At 36.3% G+C, this 15,022-nt stretch overlaps 1 protein-coding gene across 1 annotated transcript in view; it reads right to left on the reverse strand.

The window, feature by feature from the left end:
- The window catches only part of LOC113496590 (CCR4-NOT transcription complex subunit 6), a 131,801-nt gene that overhangs the window by 45,406 nt on the left and 71,373 nt on the right, over positions 1 to 15,022 (reverse strand). The gene's annotated exons all lie outside the window — the stretch shown is intronic.

A 15,022-nucleotide genomic window follows, 5' to 3' on the forward strand; every position in this document is an offset into this window, starting at 1 on the left:
AATCGTAATGTGATACAGCTACAAACTTCTGATTACTGCCGTATGTGACATTGGTTATAGCGTTAGTGACAAGTTAATAGCTTCCTCCATCATGGTTAATGGGCAGCAACTTTGTTATGGGTTACGTAAAACCTAATCTAATGTATAATTTTGTACTTGTGTACAAATTAATTACAACTATGTACATTTATCAGAGTTTGCGAGTGCTACGGCTATACTTTGAACATGATACTGTTCATGATGATGTTAAATAATCTTCGAGATTGGTACTAAATTAAATGTTATTGATTCATATCAGCGGGAGAAAAAGCATGCTCAGGACACTAAAATTAATATATATATATACTTGTTTTTACAGTAGGTAAATACCACAATTATTTATTACAGTATTTTTTATCACATGTACATTTAAATTAGGTACGGCGATTTTTTATAATTACTTACAAGCGGTTAGGAATGGTCAGCAGCTGTTCTTTATTAAATATTATACCTAAGTGGTATTCGTATATATTTTTACTTAAGAAATACGACATAAATATCCTGGTTGGACAGTCAAAGTTACGCGTATCCATAGCTGTCGGGCGTAAATCTGTCAAACGTTAAGACTTCGAAATAGAACGAACCGAGTTTGCTTCCGAGAAAACGTGTGACTAAAATTCAAATTTTAGGCCTGTTTTAAAAATAGCTTATTTTTCTTAAAATTATGCATTTTCGTATATAGTCTTTAATTTTTGAGTAGATTTTATGATTTTGCCATTATTAGATATAAATTTGTATGTATGTAGATTCGCTGAATGTATCTTTACATGTAGAAAGTTTTCTGGTTATAGCTTACAACAAGCTTTTCGTTATGCCTCTAATAATGCGGAAACTACAACTACAGGAGACAACATAAAATTAAATCTATTTAGCCTTCATTAACTTGTTTGTTTTGGTGCTAGACACTCCTTATTCCCTTTTTAAGACTGGTTCCCTTTAGCAGTTCTTATGTAATGGTAGTATCGACTGTATTGATGCTACGTATTTGGTAAAGTCTTCACATAAACTGTACTTCGATTGCATGGCATCTGTGTTAGGCTGCATTCTAATAGTGAATGAACCCCGCAGTGGCCCACAGTGGCGCCAGGTAATTTATTTCTTCTGCGACGATTACAAAGATGTGGGTCGCACCTGAGGTCTAGTAATGTTTTTCATATGTCTAATAGCATCCGAGCAAAACACGCTCTCGATCACCAGTTCAATGATTTAGTCTTAGTGCAGTTACCGTGGAGTTTTAATGCAGTTGCTCTGACATACTCTCTTGATCTAAAAATTATATTCCTGTTATGGGTTATAGTTGCTACCAGTTTAAAGAGCAAAAAAAGGAAATTAATTATTTTTAAGATGAGACAACAAACAGATAGCTCAAGTATTTTCTTGTTTAGACATTTATTTACCAAATTAATTCGATAATGAGCATATCTGAACAGTTAGTTAAGAGAAGCGGATTATGCAAGTGTTGCGGTTCGAGCACGGCAACGAACACACATACACTTGCACCATAGTCGGTAGCGCTATCTCGAATACATTACACATGTGTAGTGTGTACATGATTATATAAAAGCCGTTAACACATGTTCTCATATCTGCAAACATCGTTATCTTCGCAATGCAATTTCAATAGATTTGTTACATCGATTACAAAGGTAAGTACACCGTAACTATGTAGATATGTAGCAATATGTTTATTGTTGTTAAGTATGGTTATTAGAATTTGAACCTTAGAGCTACTGTATAGAAATAATATTAGAAATTGAATGCCATGTCGTGATAAAAATGACTTTCCAGTTTTACCCGTATTTATACATTCTAATATTATGATACTTTTGATCTTATTGCACGAATAAATGGAGGATGCCCCGTTTTTTTAAACAAGATTTTATAGGGATCCTAGCGGTTCATTTGTGCAATCGCAGAATAAATGAAAAGCGAGTAACAGATGTTATTCAATTTGTTTTGACTTGGCACTTAATTTGAATTGTCTAAAATATTTCCTGTTATAAAATATCGTATTTGAATAAAGAGAGATGGAAGTTCTGAAAGTATTTTTCGTTATTCAGGTCAGCACTCGTATTCATAAATAGGTTAGCAGAGAAGCTTTTGCTGTGTACTGGGTCAGCTAACTGAGTAATAATATAAACATGAGAAGGTTTATAATCTCTACCCTTTTAGAGGCTTAACTAAAAACTAATTAAAGTTCTCCTTAAATACCTGAACGTTTAAACTTGAAAACCACAAAGCGAGGCGGTGTCCAGTGTGTAGCATTCGCAAGGGATAATTGTTTAACTATCAACAAGGTGAGGGGCCATAAGGGTACTCACTGCCCTCTCTGCCGTCACAGACGGGGCCTAACACCACCGTAAGGGAGAGATTTGCAGTGAAAGCGAAACGACTGACGTCTGCAATTAGAACAGTGCTATTTTACGAGCTGGTGTTAGACGTTAGAAACCTTCATAGGATTGGTACCATCGAACCGAAATTCCTCAAGTGACTCAGATGCGAGCGTTTCACCTCCCCTTCATTACTTAGTCCCCGCATTCAAGTTACGCGGGTCATTAAACAATTTGAATAGGACTTCAAAACGCGGCTTCCCACAGATCTAATGTTCCTGGATGGGGTATGGAAATGCTCCATACCCGTGGTGTTCGTGTTTAAATATTTATACATAGTACATTAGCACGATACGATTAAACGACTGTTTATTAAAACAGGGATTATATTTCAGTAAATATACACGTGAATGTGGAGTATTCAATAAATCGTAAAAGCAATAAGAAAGAGTTTATTATTTTTCCACGGAACAACTAGATTTGTACATAATACCTAATATATCTAATGCCGTTTTGATCAAAACATAATTGATAAAATTATACGTCATATTTGAACGGGCTACCATTATGAAGTGCTTGTAAAACTGATCGATCGATATTGTGAAATATCCCAGGCTATTTGAGTGAAGTCAAAGATAACACCACGCACCACGGTTAGTCCACTATAGATTGAATACTTTACAAGTAAAAAACAGACCGGAATATTAGTTTAATTGTTTTTGAAATGCCTTCACACAGTTTAAATGGGCTACTTATTTCAACAACAACAAAAACTTTTCGCGAAGACATTTATTTATAGAGCATAAATAATTTATTTAGATAAAAAAAAAACTGTTCGCATTTAATATACTTAACACAAATATACGGGAATAAAGTTGGAAGATTAATACAAAAGTCTCGCCCAAGGACGAAGGGGAAATATAATCAAATTGTAGCTAACACCATTTTGTATAAAATATTCAAGGAACAGCGGACGCCAGGCAGACACAAAAAGTTCCTAATCCGATTTTTAAACGAGATTCCGATATACCTTCTAGCAAAATAACTTTAAACCCGTAAGGCGACATTTTCTCCTATTGAACCCGATGAAAAGGCATCGGGAGATAAAAGGAAATGCTCCAGTGAGATGTGGTACAAACCCGATATATAAATGTGATGTTGTGCCAGATTCTTTGTGAACGACAATATTTTTCTTTTGAAATTCTAATATCTATTTTGATTAAGCTTTTGGAGGTGTTATTGAATAGCGAAAAGGATGGAAAAGACTCTAAATTTAGGTTGGCAACATAGAATGATAATTTAAAGGTAAATGAAGAATTTATGTACACTATAAGGTGAACAGTTGTCGTGATTTAGATGTCATTATAACGTTTCTTATGTATAATTACGGAATGACCCTTTAAGATCGCAAATGTCATGGTTATGTAACTAGTGATTGAGGGAATACTATGTCATAAGGTAAAACGTGTACAAGCACAAGTTTAACTTTATAAATTTGCGTACTAGCTTTATAAGGCATGTGCACTTGTACCCACACGTACAATATATGTAGGTATTCCGCGTATCAGCGATGAGAACAGTGCCCTTCGTTCTCAACATATGGAGAGTTGTAATTTGCTTACAGAAACGAGGTTACATTTATTTTTGGTTCAAGACTTCTTGACCATAAACAGAATATGCTTTCTGTTCAATTACGTGTTATCTTTAGATTGCATCCGGTTTCAACGAAGATTCCCTAAGTAAGAAGATACCATGTTTCGCAAGAACTCTCATGCCAAATTACATAATAACAATTACGTGGATCCGTTAATATGTTTCTCTATGTATTAGAAAAGCCAATTTACTATCATTATTCTGATAACAAGAGACAGTAAAGTAACGTAATTGGCTATTACTTTAACGAAACAAGACCACTTACGAGTTTATTAAGAGAATTACCTCGACACAGAAAAAATATTCTTGAAATGTCAAAAGTGTCCGGTCGACGGCATAATATATTTCCGCAGGGAGTCATATCAAGTCAAAAATCTACAACGATCCAGTTAGTAGCAGGACACACCCAGTCTCGGATACGAACTGGCGACGTGCACGATCTTCATTACACGCACAAACAACCCTAACTCATAAAGGTCACGAAGTGAGCAAGTAATGAAAACATACTTGAGATATAAGAAATGTTACTTATCGTTACATCGCCCACGCATGATACCATCGCAACGACAATGGGCTCAAGGAATTGGGCCTTCGGGGACACGTATTCTACTCGGAAACAATTTGTGTATGGCTTTTTTATCTTGATCGAGATGCAATCATAAAAACTGTTTGAATAATGTACCTATTGTTGAAACAACCTGGCCCAAAGGTCTAGGTTATGAGGAAAACACTCAATACACAGCTCAGTATGGTTGATGAAATAGTTTGAGAGGTTGACTATTCCCTGTTCCTGTCAAATAAACTGCTCAGTTTTATTAGAACTTCGTGTTCTGATATTCCGACACCAGAGCCAGACGTCATGTTATAATAATAGTATAATTTGTTGTTACTATTTCATGACACGGAATCAAGGGCGGAGCACCGTCGGTCATCTATCATAATTTATGAGTCAGCAAAACAATGCACGCACTGTTTACATGTTAGACAGTAGGTAATAACAATTGTCTTATTGGTCATAAGCTACGTGTTGGGCGTTTTGACGGCACACTTATTAATCAGCTTTATTCTTAGCGAAACAATAAGTCATGGTTGATGAATCACTGAAACTTTGATATGGATCAAGTTTTGAGTCTCATCTTAGTTCACGTTTCTAGTCGAGTTCAGCCATACTTACACTGTTAACAAGTGAAAGATTGTTAGAAAACTGAGTTTTCTCATCGCCGAATTGAGGTCCAAGTGGGATTACGTTAACGAGCTCATAATAGGATTATGTACGTCCACGTGTCCCAGTTCCTACGGCGCCGTTACCAATCTACCCACACTCGTTGCTGTGACAGTATAATGATTGTGTGCTTATCGGTTCAACACATATTAAATGCAATAGATGCAATCAGTTCTAGCTACGTCTGACCACATGAATTTAATGTTTCAATGAAATCAATATATGTTATCTCAGTCATCACACGATTTAGATCGTGTTCCGATATTTATGGTGAGATGGTGACTGTCAATATTTTGATAGAAGGTGAAAGCTCGTGAATTTGTTATGAACTGACGACAAATGTGTCTCGAGTAAAATAATTTTCAATTCACATCACGCAGCGTAATTGAATGAACGGGCGGCGCGATCATGGACCGCGTGCCATTTCACTCGGCCGTGACTCACGAATTAGAGCTAAGTCGAGATCGTAATTATGCTAGAGTTATTTCGTGCACACCCACTCACCCAGACACGAGCACTAGATAAAAAACGCATCATAAAACAAGGTAATTTAATCAGAGCCCAAATTAGGGTCAATTATGAAGAACCTAATGTAGCAAAGTCTAAAGTCCTCAATTAAGGCGAGCGCGTTCCTGATGCAGTAAAATTGCCAAATGACTGTTTACGAAATTCACGATCGACATCAGATATAATGACAAAATTCGTTAACGACACATGCTTTAAGATATCAGTTATATTAAAATCACCGACTTAATATCTCACCGAACGTAATATTCTAAGAAACGTACCATAAAAACTAATACAAATCTGTCAATCAAAAACTACTTAATGCATTCATACAGTATGACACGGCTTAAGTCTTAGAGGCTTAAAGGCTTGGGCCCTACGTCATTAAAACTAGATATGAAGTAGAGATTAGTTTAGAAAGTGTCGTGTCACGAACAATAGGCAGAAGTGGAGCAGACAGCGACAGTGTTGCTCTCCAATTAACAAGATAAAGCGAATTGAGAGAAACAGCAGCCAAGCACAAAGATCAAAGTAGTAATGAGGTGTTAGAAAGCCAACAATCGCTAGATGCCATCTATGATATGTGTGTAGGATGATCGGGCAGCCTTAAATACCTGAGGTGTGCCTATGTCCGAAACTCATCATTTCAGATGAACACTTAAGATTCGAAGGTATTCAAGTGGGTGGTGTTATTTATCTGTGACAGAACCTCGATGATAAATGGTCAGTCATTTTTATGTCTGACATTACAGGAAATAATGGTATATAATTATTTACCATCAATTTGAACACATTTACTAATATTCAATAAAGGAAGTTAAAAAAAATAGTTAAATATTTAAAACTCAGAGTTCGAAGTTTTTCCATCCTGAAGCTTACTTAAACAGTCGCATTATTATGAATCTGTCGAGTTTACGGTCCGCGTATAAGTAAAACAGACGTCAATTTATGGTCGTTAGTTAAATAGAATCATTGCAGTCACACATTTCACTTTATAAACAGCATATTGTTATACAGTTGGGTGACCGTTGCGCTCGCGCATTTAGTTAGAGGTGCGCCGTCACCGCGCGGCACGCCTCGCGACTGCGCCTCGCTGCAACGCCCTAATTATTTTCGGTGCATGACTGCCTGACTTTGAACGTCCCCGTATTGTCTGACCGGATATTTTGTATTAGTATTCACCTACGTCATTTAAGAAGTGCTTTGAGAAGGTTCTCGACCTTTTCACAAATCTGAATCTTCGTAAACATTTATGGCTGACTTAAACCATAAAATACTTTATGTATCCTGTCCGTATTTGTACTGAGATGTCACAAAGTATTACGCAAAATGTTACCCAACAAACTAAGCTTCTCTTTATTGCAACAATAAAAAGAATCTCCGTTATTGACCGATTCCGTAATATAAATTGTGTAGCCTTCGAGACAAAACATTGTAAATCTTACGGGACCGGAAATCACATAAAACAAAAGAGCCGAACTAATTTGTTTTTGTAAAGACGCTACCTCATTTAAATAGGTTACTGAACTAGTTTGACAGGCTATTACGGGAACCATTAGAAAAAATCTACACCTACGGATTTCTATACCAATGCAGACCACATTGGAGAAAAAAAATACAATTCTAATCTGATGCCGTAATTAACTGGCGTCATAAGCATTATCCACTGGCATCATGCCCGATGTGGAGAGACGTTTTTATGGTTTCAACAAAAAATTGAATAACTACATGTCACTAAAAAATTAGTGTAATTGTTTTTAAATTAAATGACTTCATAGAAATTTTCTGCCGTCACAACATTTTGTTACTTTATTTCGTAAACTTACTGCTACTATATGAACTTCTAAATTAAGATAATTATAATAAGATTAGGGGTCTGGTAGATGATTATACAACATTGAACCCGTCGATTATATTATAATCATTTAGGGAACATCAAAGTAATTATATTTCATGGAGAAGAATTACAAAATGGATTATTATTTTATCAATTTGAATAAACGTCGCGGGTGAGGATCAACAAAATGAACATGATGTCACACGCAATTTATAGCGACCTTCCGCTGTGGTCACGCCCTTCTAAAAACCTTCACGTTGCGGACAATATTAAAGTATGATTAGTTACATACCCTTAATCACGTTCAGTATTTAATCGGCGATGCGTAAAACACAAGATTTTTCATCATTATGAGGAGACGGCAGGTACGAGGGTTAATTTGTTGCCGGGGACTAAGCGGAAATTAATCAATCTGGTTTCAATACAAAAGCCTGCGTTCGGCCAGACGTGAGGCGAAAATTTATTAGCTTACAAAACAATGGCGGAAACAGCCGATGACTTCCATGCTATTACCAATTATAAAATTTAACTACACCCTAAAATGAGTGGGTCTGTATGTCTCTTGACGATACATTTAAAGCGTGCAAATAACGTGACTGCATTTAAGTTATGTGGATGGGCATGTCGCAGGATATGCGCTTCGGTGCGCCTACCTCATCAGATGTCCCCTTTGAAAGTCCAACCAAATGAATACCAATTTCACCGCTGCCAACTGGCGCGTACGATGAAATACTGCAAGCACGCTTCAAAGGATGAAATGTTTGATAAAACGTGACATGAGTTGATGAGTCTTTATACGCGCTCCGATGTTTCATAAGCGACGAACACTTTCACTGAGCTGCTTTATGAATCCAGCAGCAACCGTACGACTAGGCAAAAACCTCATGGCGCATCGAGAGGCTTAGGAAATCGAGCGCGTCTTAAACTGGTTGGGTAATCGTGCCCCTGTGAACAGGCACACGGCCCGGCTCTGCACATTGGGTTGCACAATGTGAACGATGATACAGAGACAGGAGCTTTGTCACGACTCGTGACACAAAGACTGTGAAATATAATACAAGTGGGTTATTTAGAACGTGACCGCACCGCGATACATTACCTGCCGTGCTGTGTGACTATGCGCCCATTTTAGGACTAACTTAAGCACCACAAACCCCTATTCACACATTGATATTCACACTACAGAGCTGCCGGATAAAATCAGTTTAAGTTTCAATAATTTAATTTGCCTCGTTGCGACAGTTTGAATGCGAATCCTCTAAATTCCGTTTGCGAGTACTAACTGCATTTACCTTCGTATGAATTGTGTAATGCAATTTAGAAGCTTCTGGTTTGCAAACCAGATGACTAACTTGGTCGGTAATCAAAGCTTAGCATGAAGCTTACAGGGAAAATTAAATGTGAAATATTTTCGTAAATAAAATTACAAACTCTACTGAGCAGCAAGTTATGCTCACAATTTGTTCAGATGTAGTAGATAACCTTATGCACAGCCAAAGATGGAAATAAGTCATCTTGATAGGAGGTTGGATTTGCATAATAAGTGCTGACATCAGTTTCACCTCGACTGTTTGTGTGCAAAAAATCATTTTCATTCATAATTCGCACTCAGTAAATTCTAAAGCTGTCACGTAATACTTACGTTATCAATACTCCGCAACGATTGATAGCTGAATGGCACATTACCTCAAATTATAGAGGATTTATGAACTGAATATTAGATTCGTTACGTCTGTATTAGCGGTGAACGTTAATACTGTGATACCAATAGCTTGACTGATTTAATTAATCGTGACTATATTATGTGGAAGGTATGATGTGAGTAATTATATAGCGTCTACATTCCGTGTCATACCGGTTACGTTATTCTACCTCACTTAGTAAACGACTTGTCATCGAAGTAGGTTCAAATCAATAAAATTACGATAAGCACCTGTCGTCAACATCTATGTAATTGCTTTATTATTTAAGTGTTTGGCTACGTTTAATAGAGACTTGGCAATCATTTGTATTCACATTCAATGCCCACGAAAACCATTGGAATGTTATTCGTCGTAGTCCCTTCTCCAGCGATATCCTTGGCCGAATCGACCCGGTTCATGCCCTACAGAAGTATTAGCATATACCCACAAACTAATGCGCTACTGCTTGCATAACTTAATATTATGCAACCTATATTAACTGGTATTTGTAAGGATGCTTATAAATAGAAATCATTTAAAGGTAAGCAGTAGTTAGTGCTTGTCGTGTGGTCTTAGGATGCAAATAGGTTAAATCTCTAGACGTGGGTGGTTTAAAGCGGCATTGTTCTGCTTTGATAGATACCCTTTCTTGAATACCATTCTAAAGGACTCGAACGTTCCCTAAGCTTAGATGGATATCTGGTATTCAATTTGAAACTCTACATTTTTAGGATGAAGTCATTGATAACCGAAATTATCTTCCGTGTTAGGTATAAGTACAAACTACTTAAATTAATACTGCTCATCTGAACTATGAAAAACGATTCTTTAGATAACCAAAATTCAAAATTATCAGACCAGATCAAATAGCAACTTAGTACTTAAGTTTATTTAACATTATGAACCCACTAAATGGATTCGTTTTAATCAGTTTTCCATACTTTAAACAATCCCACGCTCTTATAATCACAGATACGTACACCAGTCGTTTGGTACACATGGTTACTGATTGATGAAATAACAACCAAAAATACATGAAATTTGTCAAGTTAATAAAATTAATTATTTATGTGAGAATGATTGGTTATTACAATAATTTTAGGAATGACATCAATAAATTTGTAGGGAATACGGCATTTTGACACTATACTGCGACATTCTTTCGTAATCCTAGTTCGATCTCGTCGCCCGAGATGAGGATGTTGACACATGTCGTCAACATCGCAAACACTACGCATGTAATTTAAGCCAACACTATATTTTTAGCACGTGTATCTCGGCGGCGGAGTATTTTTCTTCGTTTCATTGGTGTTTTATGATCGCGCTCTTCCTTGCCCGTCGTATACTGAATAGCTGAGGATACCGAGTGTAACTGGTAATAACTTTGTATGCACTGGTTAACACTAAACCGTGTGTTACAACCAGTTATATGACCTTGTGAAAGATCAACTGGACTATACCAGTAATGAGGTGCTAGCTACAAGATCTCATAAAAATGTTTTTATTGAAGGGTCAAATCGATTTACAAAAGTTATGAATATCTCATAAAATAATATTAAGGTTATCGACATGGCAATTGATATTTAAACTTGTGTTCTTCCTAAGTGTTCGGTCACGGTCACATTGGATTATCTGGCGTCCGTAATCCGGGCTAGTTAGCCAATTTGCCGTGCTTACATCACAGGCTCAGACAGCCTCTGATTGGTGTTGTTACCTAGTGCGTTATGCGATACGTAACGAGTATTCTCAGAGCAATATAAAATATACTCAGCAGTTACGCCGGAGCCTCTCCGACTATCTAATACAATTAAACTTTACTGCTCAAGTAATTCTCATATTAACCGACTTTGTCTTAATAGCGGTACCAAGTAGGTACGTTATAGTTCTACTCGAAGTTGGTAATTACCCCAATTGTCGTTGAAAAAGTTTTTACAGCGGCACTGATTACCTTTATTTATAGTCTATCTGGAATACTGAACAGCGCCTGTACCTCTTTTATTGATAAATTCTTAAAAGATACGACGCGCTCTTTGCTTGTTCTTTTTGTAAGACCGGCTCATTACGTTTCCTGGTGTTTACCTTGATCCGAGATTATTGTACGCGTTTCTGTTCTCTTTTCAATTGTTTTATCTAGGGCTTACCAAGGTTATTTTTATGATATGATTAAATCGTAATAGCTCTCGCTTGGTGCCACTAAGAATGTATCAAGTTACTAATTTCATTATTTATATTCCTTACTTGTTTACTACAAGGACCATTGCGGGATGTACATGTGCATAAAATATATCTTTAGAAAATAAACTCTAAACATATTCAGTAAATGCCTTTTATGGTCATTTAGGATAATGCACTCGTTTACGTTGCAATGTTTTGTTACAATATAACGGTAAAGTCTTGCAAGCGGCAAAGCGTGGGCCCCGCTGAGCGGAATTCGTGAATTTAAGTATACCGACCAATATATAAATGTAGGTCCACCACGCCATTAGAATTATGTTCTTGGTAAGGTTTATCTATAAACTTATAATAGGAATATCTATGCAGAATAATCGGTTCATTCACATACGAGCATTCCGAAACAAACGATAACGTTCTGTAGAATATTGAATCGAATCGATTCTCGATTATATGAACGTGTTCCCAGTATTGCACGGGATTCTACAAGGCGAGGTAATAGGAACTAGAGTTGTAAAACTAAACCTATTGGTTACTATTATATGGTGAACAGGAAAAGTTAGATTTAAAGCTCGTATAAGCAGATTGTAAAATGAAGTTTAGAATGGTTCCCTGTAACACAACTCTACACTCCGTGTTTTTATGTGTTTCATCCGTTTAGATAACGAGAATGTGCAATATCGATTATATTGGTCAGGGATTTAATAGCTTTAAATATAGGTATTTCTTTTATGGGTGTTCTACGTAGATAAATATACTGATTGATTCAGAATTGACACGACCATTTTGAAAAACGATTACGATTAAGATAGTTAGACCCCTTATGTACGTTACGATGGAATACGTGTGTTATAATGTTTAATCTTTGCTTGTAATTTAAAGCAAGGAAGTACATGGTTCTATGATAGCCAGAAGTACATAGGAACAATAACAGCTTGTTAATGTCCTGCTACTGAGTAATGAGCTTCCTCGTTATAACTGGCTGGCAATTGGTTTAATCGCCACGCAAACAAAAAGCATTATTCATAGCACCAAATTAGAGGCAAGGCGTAAATTATATGCGTATGATTGTTAAAATATAATAGGCATACTTCTCTAATTGAACCTCAACTGCGAATTACAATTGCTTTATAACACGATATACTGAGTCGATTTCTAAAAAAATAAACTGTTCTATAAGTTTAGGATCTCTCCACCCCTTTAAAGATCAATGGTTGTTCTTTCTTATATTATTAACCTCTAGCACGAACTATTGTTACAATAAATAACTTCCAATATACATAGATTGGTAGGTGAAATTTACGCATGCAAGGCTTTAGTTGGAAACGCATTACACTAATACGTTGCAAATTTGCATTGACGTGAAAACTACATATGGTATACATTTACTTGTCTAAAATTACTAGTAATCTTACGAAAACATGTGCTTTTGTGTGAACTCATGACATACAAACAAACATAACTTTCCCTCAGCAATATTAGAAGTATGATTAGGTACGTGCATAAAGAAAACGCTGTCTAGTACCTCATCGGAGGTCCGCTAACAAATCAAACAGTGTTGAGAAATGAGGCCACACGAAGGGCCATACAGTCGAGTACGAAAGTGAATTACACGGCCCAAGGCTGACCGGTCTCTCCTCAAACCAAGTGACCTTTACCAGTCGAATGATATCCTTGTTCCCGCGCTGCCATACTATATTGAAATACCGAAATGTCTTGAAAACTACTTAAACGGTTTCAAAGTACTTTCGACCTTATTATTCAGTGCGATTACAGTTGCCAGAGACGCAGATATAAGTTTGTTGACAATAAAATAATATTCACTGAGCAAGTATTTTTAACGCCCTGAATGTTTTTTTTTAAAAGAGATAAAAGTTTTATTTTGATCTTATTACAATAATCAGCAGTTTATATGACTTCGCAGACATACATTTTAATTAAATTAACGATCCATTATGATATTTAGTGATCGGGTAAATTTTATAGGATTCGAACAAAGCTTGGGAAAAAGCTAGTGTTTATAGGGTAGTATAGAGAAAACATGTGGCAGAAGATTGGCCACCTAGGACGCAATACCAAAAAATATACAAATTAAGTATAGAGCTCTCGACAAAGTATAATATATCTCAACAAAAAATGACAGGTATGAAAATATTAATTATATTTCTGAAGAAACATGGCCGTCACAGTTTGTCAGTCAAGATATGTAACTTAATAATGATAGATCACAAAAACTGAATGATCCAGGACAAAAAATTTGGTTGGAGCTATCAAAATAAATTGAGATTACTATAGATTTTTTTTTCTGAGTAGTTATATTGACAATGGTTATTTTAATTGATTGGCTATTTTTGAAGGGAGATTAAAAGCGCAAGTTAAACAGTATATTATGAGGAAAACAGAGTGACGATTGGTTGCTAGCTGACATACAAGCGTTGTAGATATTCGGAAATCAAAATACACGACTCCATACGGAATTGGGTATCCGTAAACAAAGACAATGAAACACAAGAAAGAGCAAGAACAAATCCCTAAGTTATTATGGGAATTCTTTAAGCAAAACATAGACGTTCAGTCAGAATACATCGTATCCAAATCCCCCAGTGAACATAGATCGCTAGACAAATCCACCTCATATTACAAAGAAAAATTCAAGTTTTCACTGATTTGATAACAAGGAAATTCTAGTAACTATCTTTGTTTTCTTGGTAGGCGTCAATGTATCAACGACATGGTTTACTTAAACCCTATGGCTGGTGCGCTTTTCACGTTAATAGCACTGGCGACGATTGGTAGGGACATAAAATGTTAAGCATGGGTGGATCTTATAACCCATTCATAGTTTGGTCGTTAATGGAGAAGAAAATCAGGTTTTGTGACACTTGCGTTTCCTTCGTCGAACAACTGTTCCTTCTTGCTATTGCCTATAAAATCTCCAAGAAACAACAGCTTTGAAAATAGAAGCGGCACTAAAAGGAACACGATATGGACATAGCCTTACCAATCGCAGTAACTGCCTGCTTGTTTATAAACATACAATAATATTTGTTGACAAACATCGCTGCTACCGTTAACTGGAGGTCGCCTTTTGTCAATCACGTAGTGGGAATCGGCCAGTTACTAGCTACAAACACTCAACTGATTTTACAATGTAGGAACAGTTGTAAACGAAAATAGATATAGGTCACGACGTTCTTTAAATACACGCAAATATGATTTTAAAAGAAATTGCGGCATATGGTACACGTCATACGTACGAAACAGAATTGAAACGAGTCGAGTGGTGGGAATTCCTACGTATTACTAATAAAACGCCTGTGCTTACACGCGAACAGTCACTGAGTACTTTCACGATTCCAGTCCCTGAGGTAAACAACGCCTTTTGAAACTGTTCAAGGCACACACTGTTGGTAATAATATCTTTATTTGTTAATTGTATGAAATATTAAATGTAGGTACCTAGTAGTTACAAGCGCACAATGGTTGTTTAAGTTTCTTTGTTTTGAGAAACAATCCTAATGAAGCTTTCAATTTTGTAAGCATTATTTCGTTAGTTCCATCAGTTTACTTTGTTTACAAG

Source organism: Trichoplusia ni, chromosome 8 (assembly GCF_003590095.1).
Source record: "Trichoplusia ni isolate ovarian cell line Hi5 chromosome 8, tn1, whole genome shotgun sequence".
In the NCBI taxonomy this organism is placed as follows: domain Eukaryota; kingdom Metazoa; phylum Arthropoda; class Insecta; order Lepidoptera; family Noctuidae; genus Trichoplusia; species Trichoplusia ni.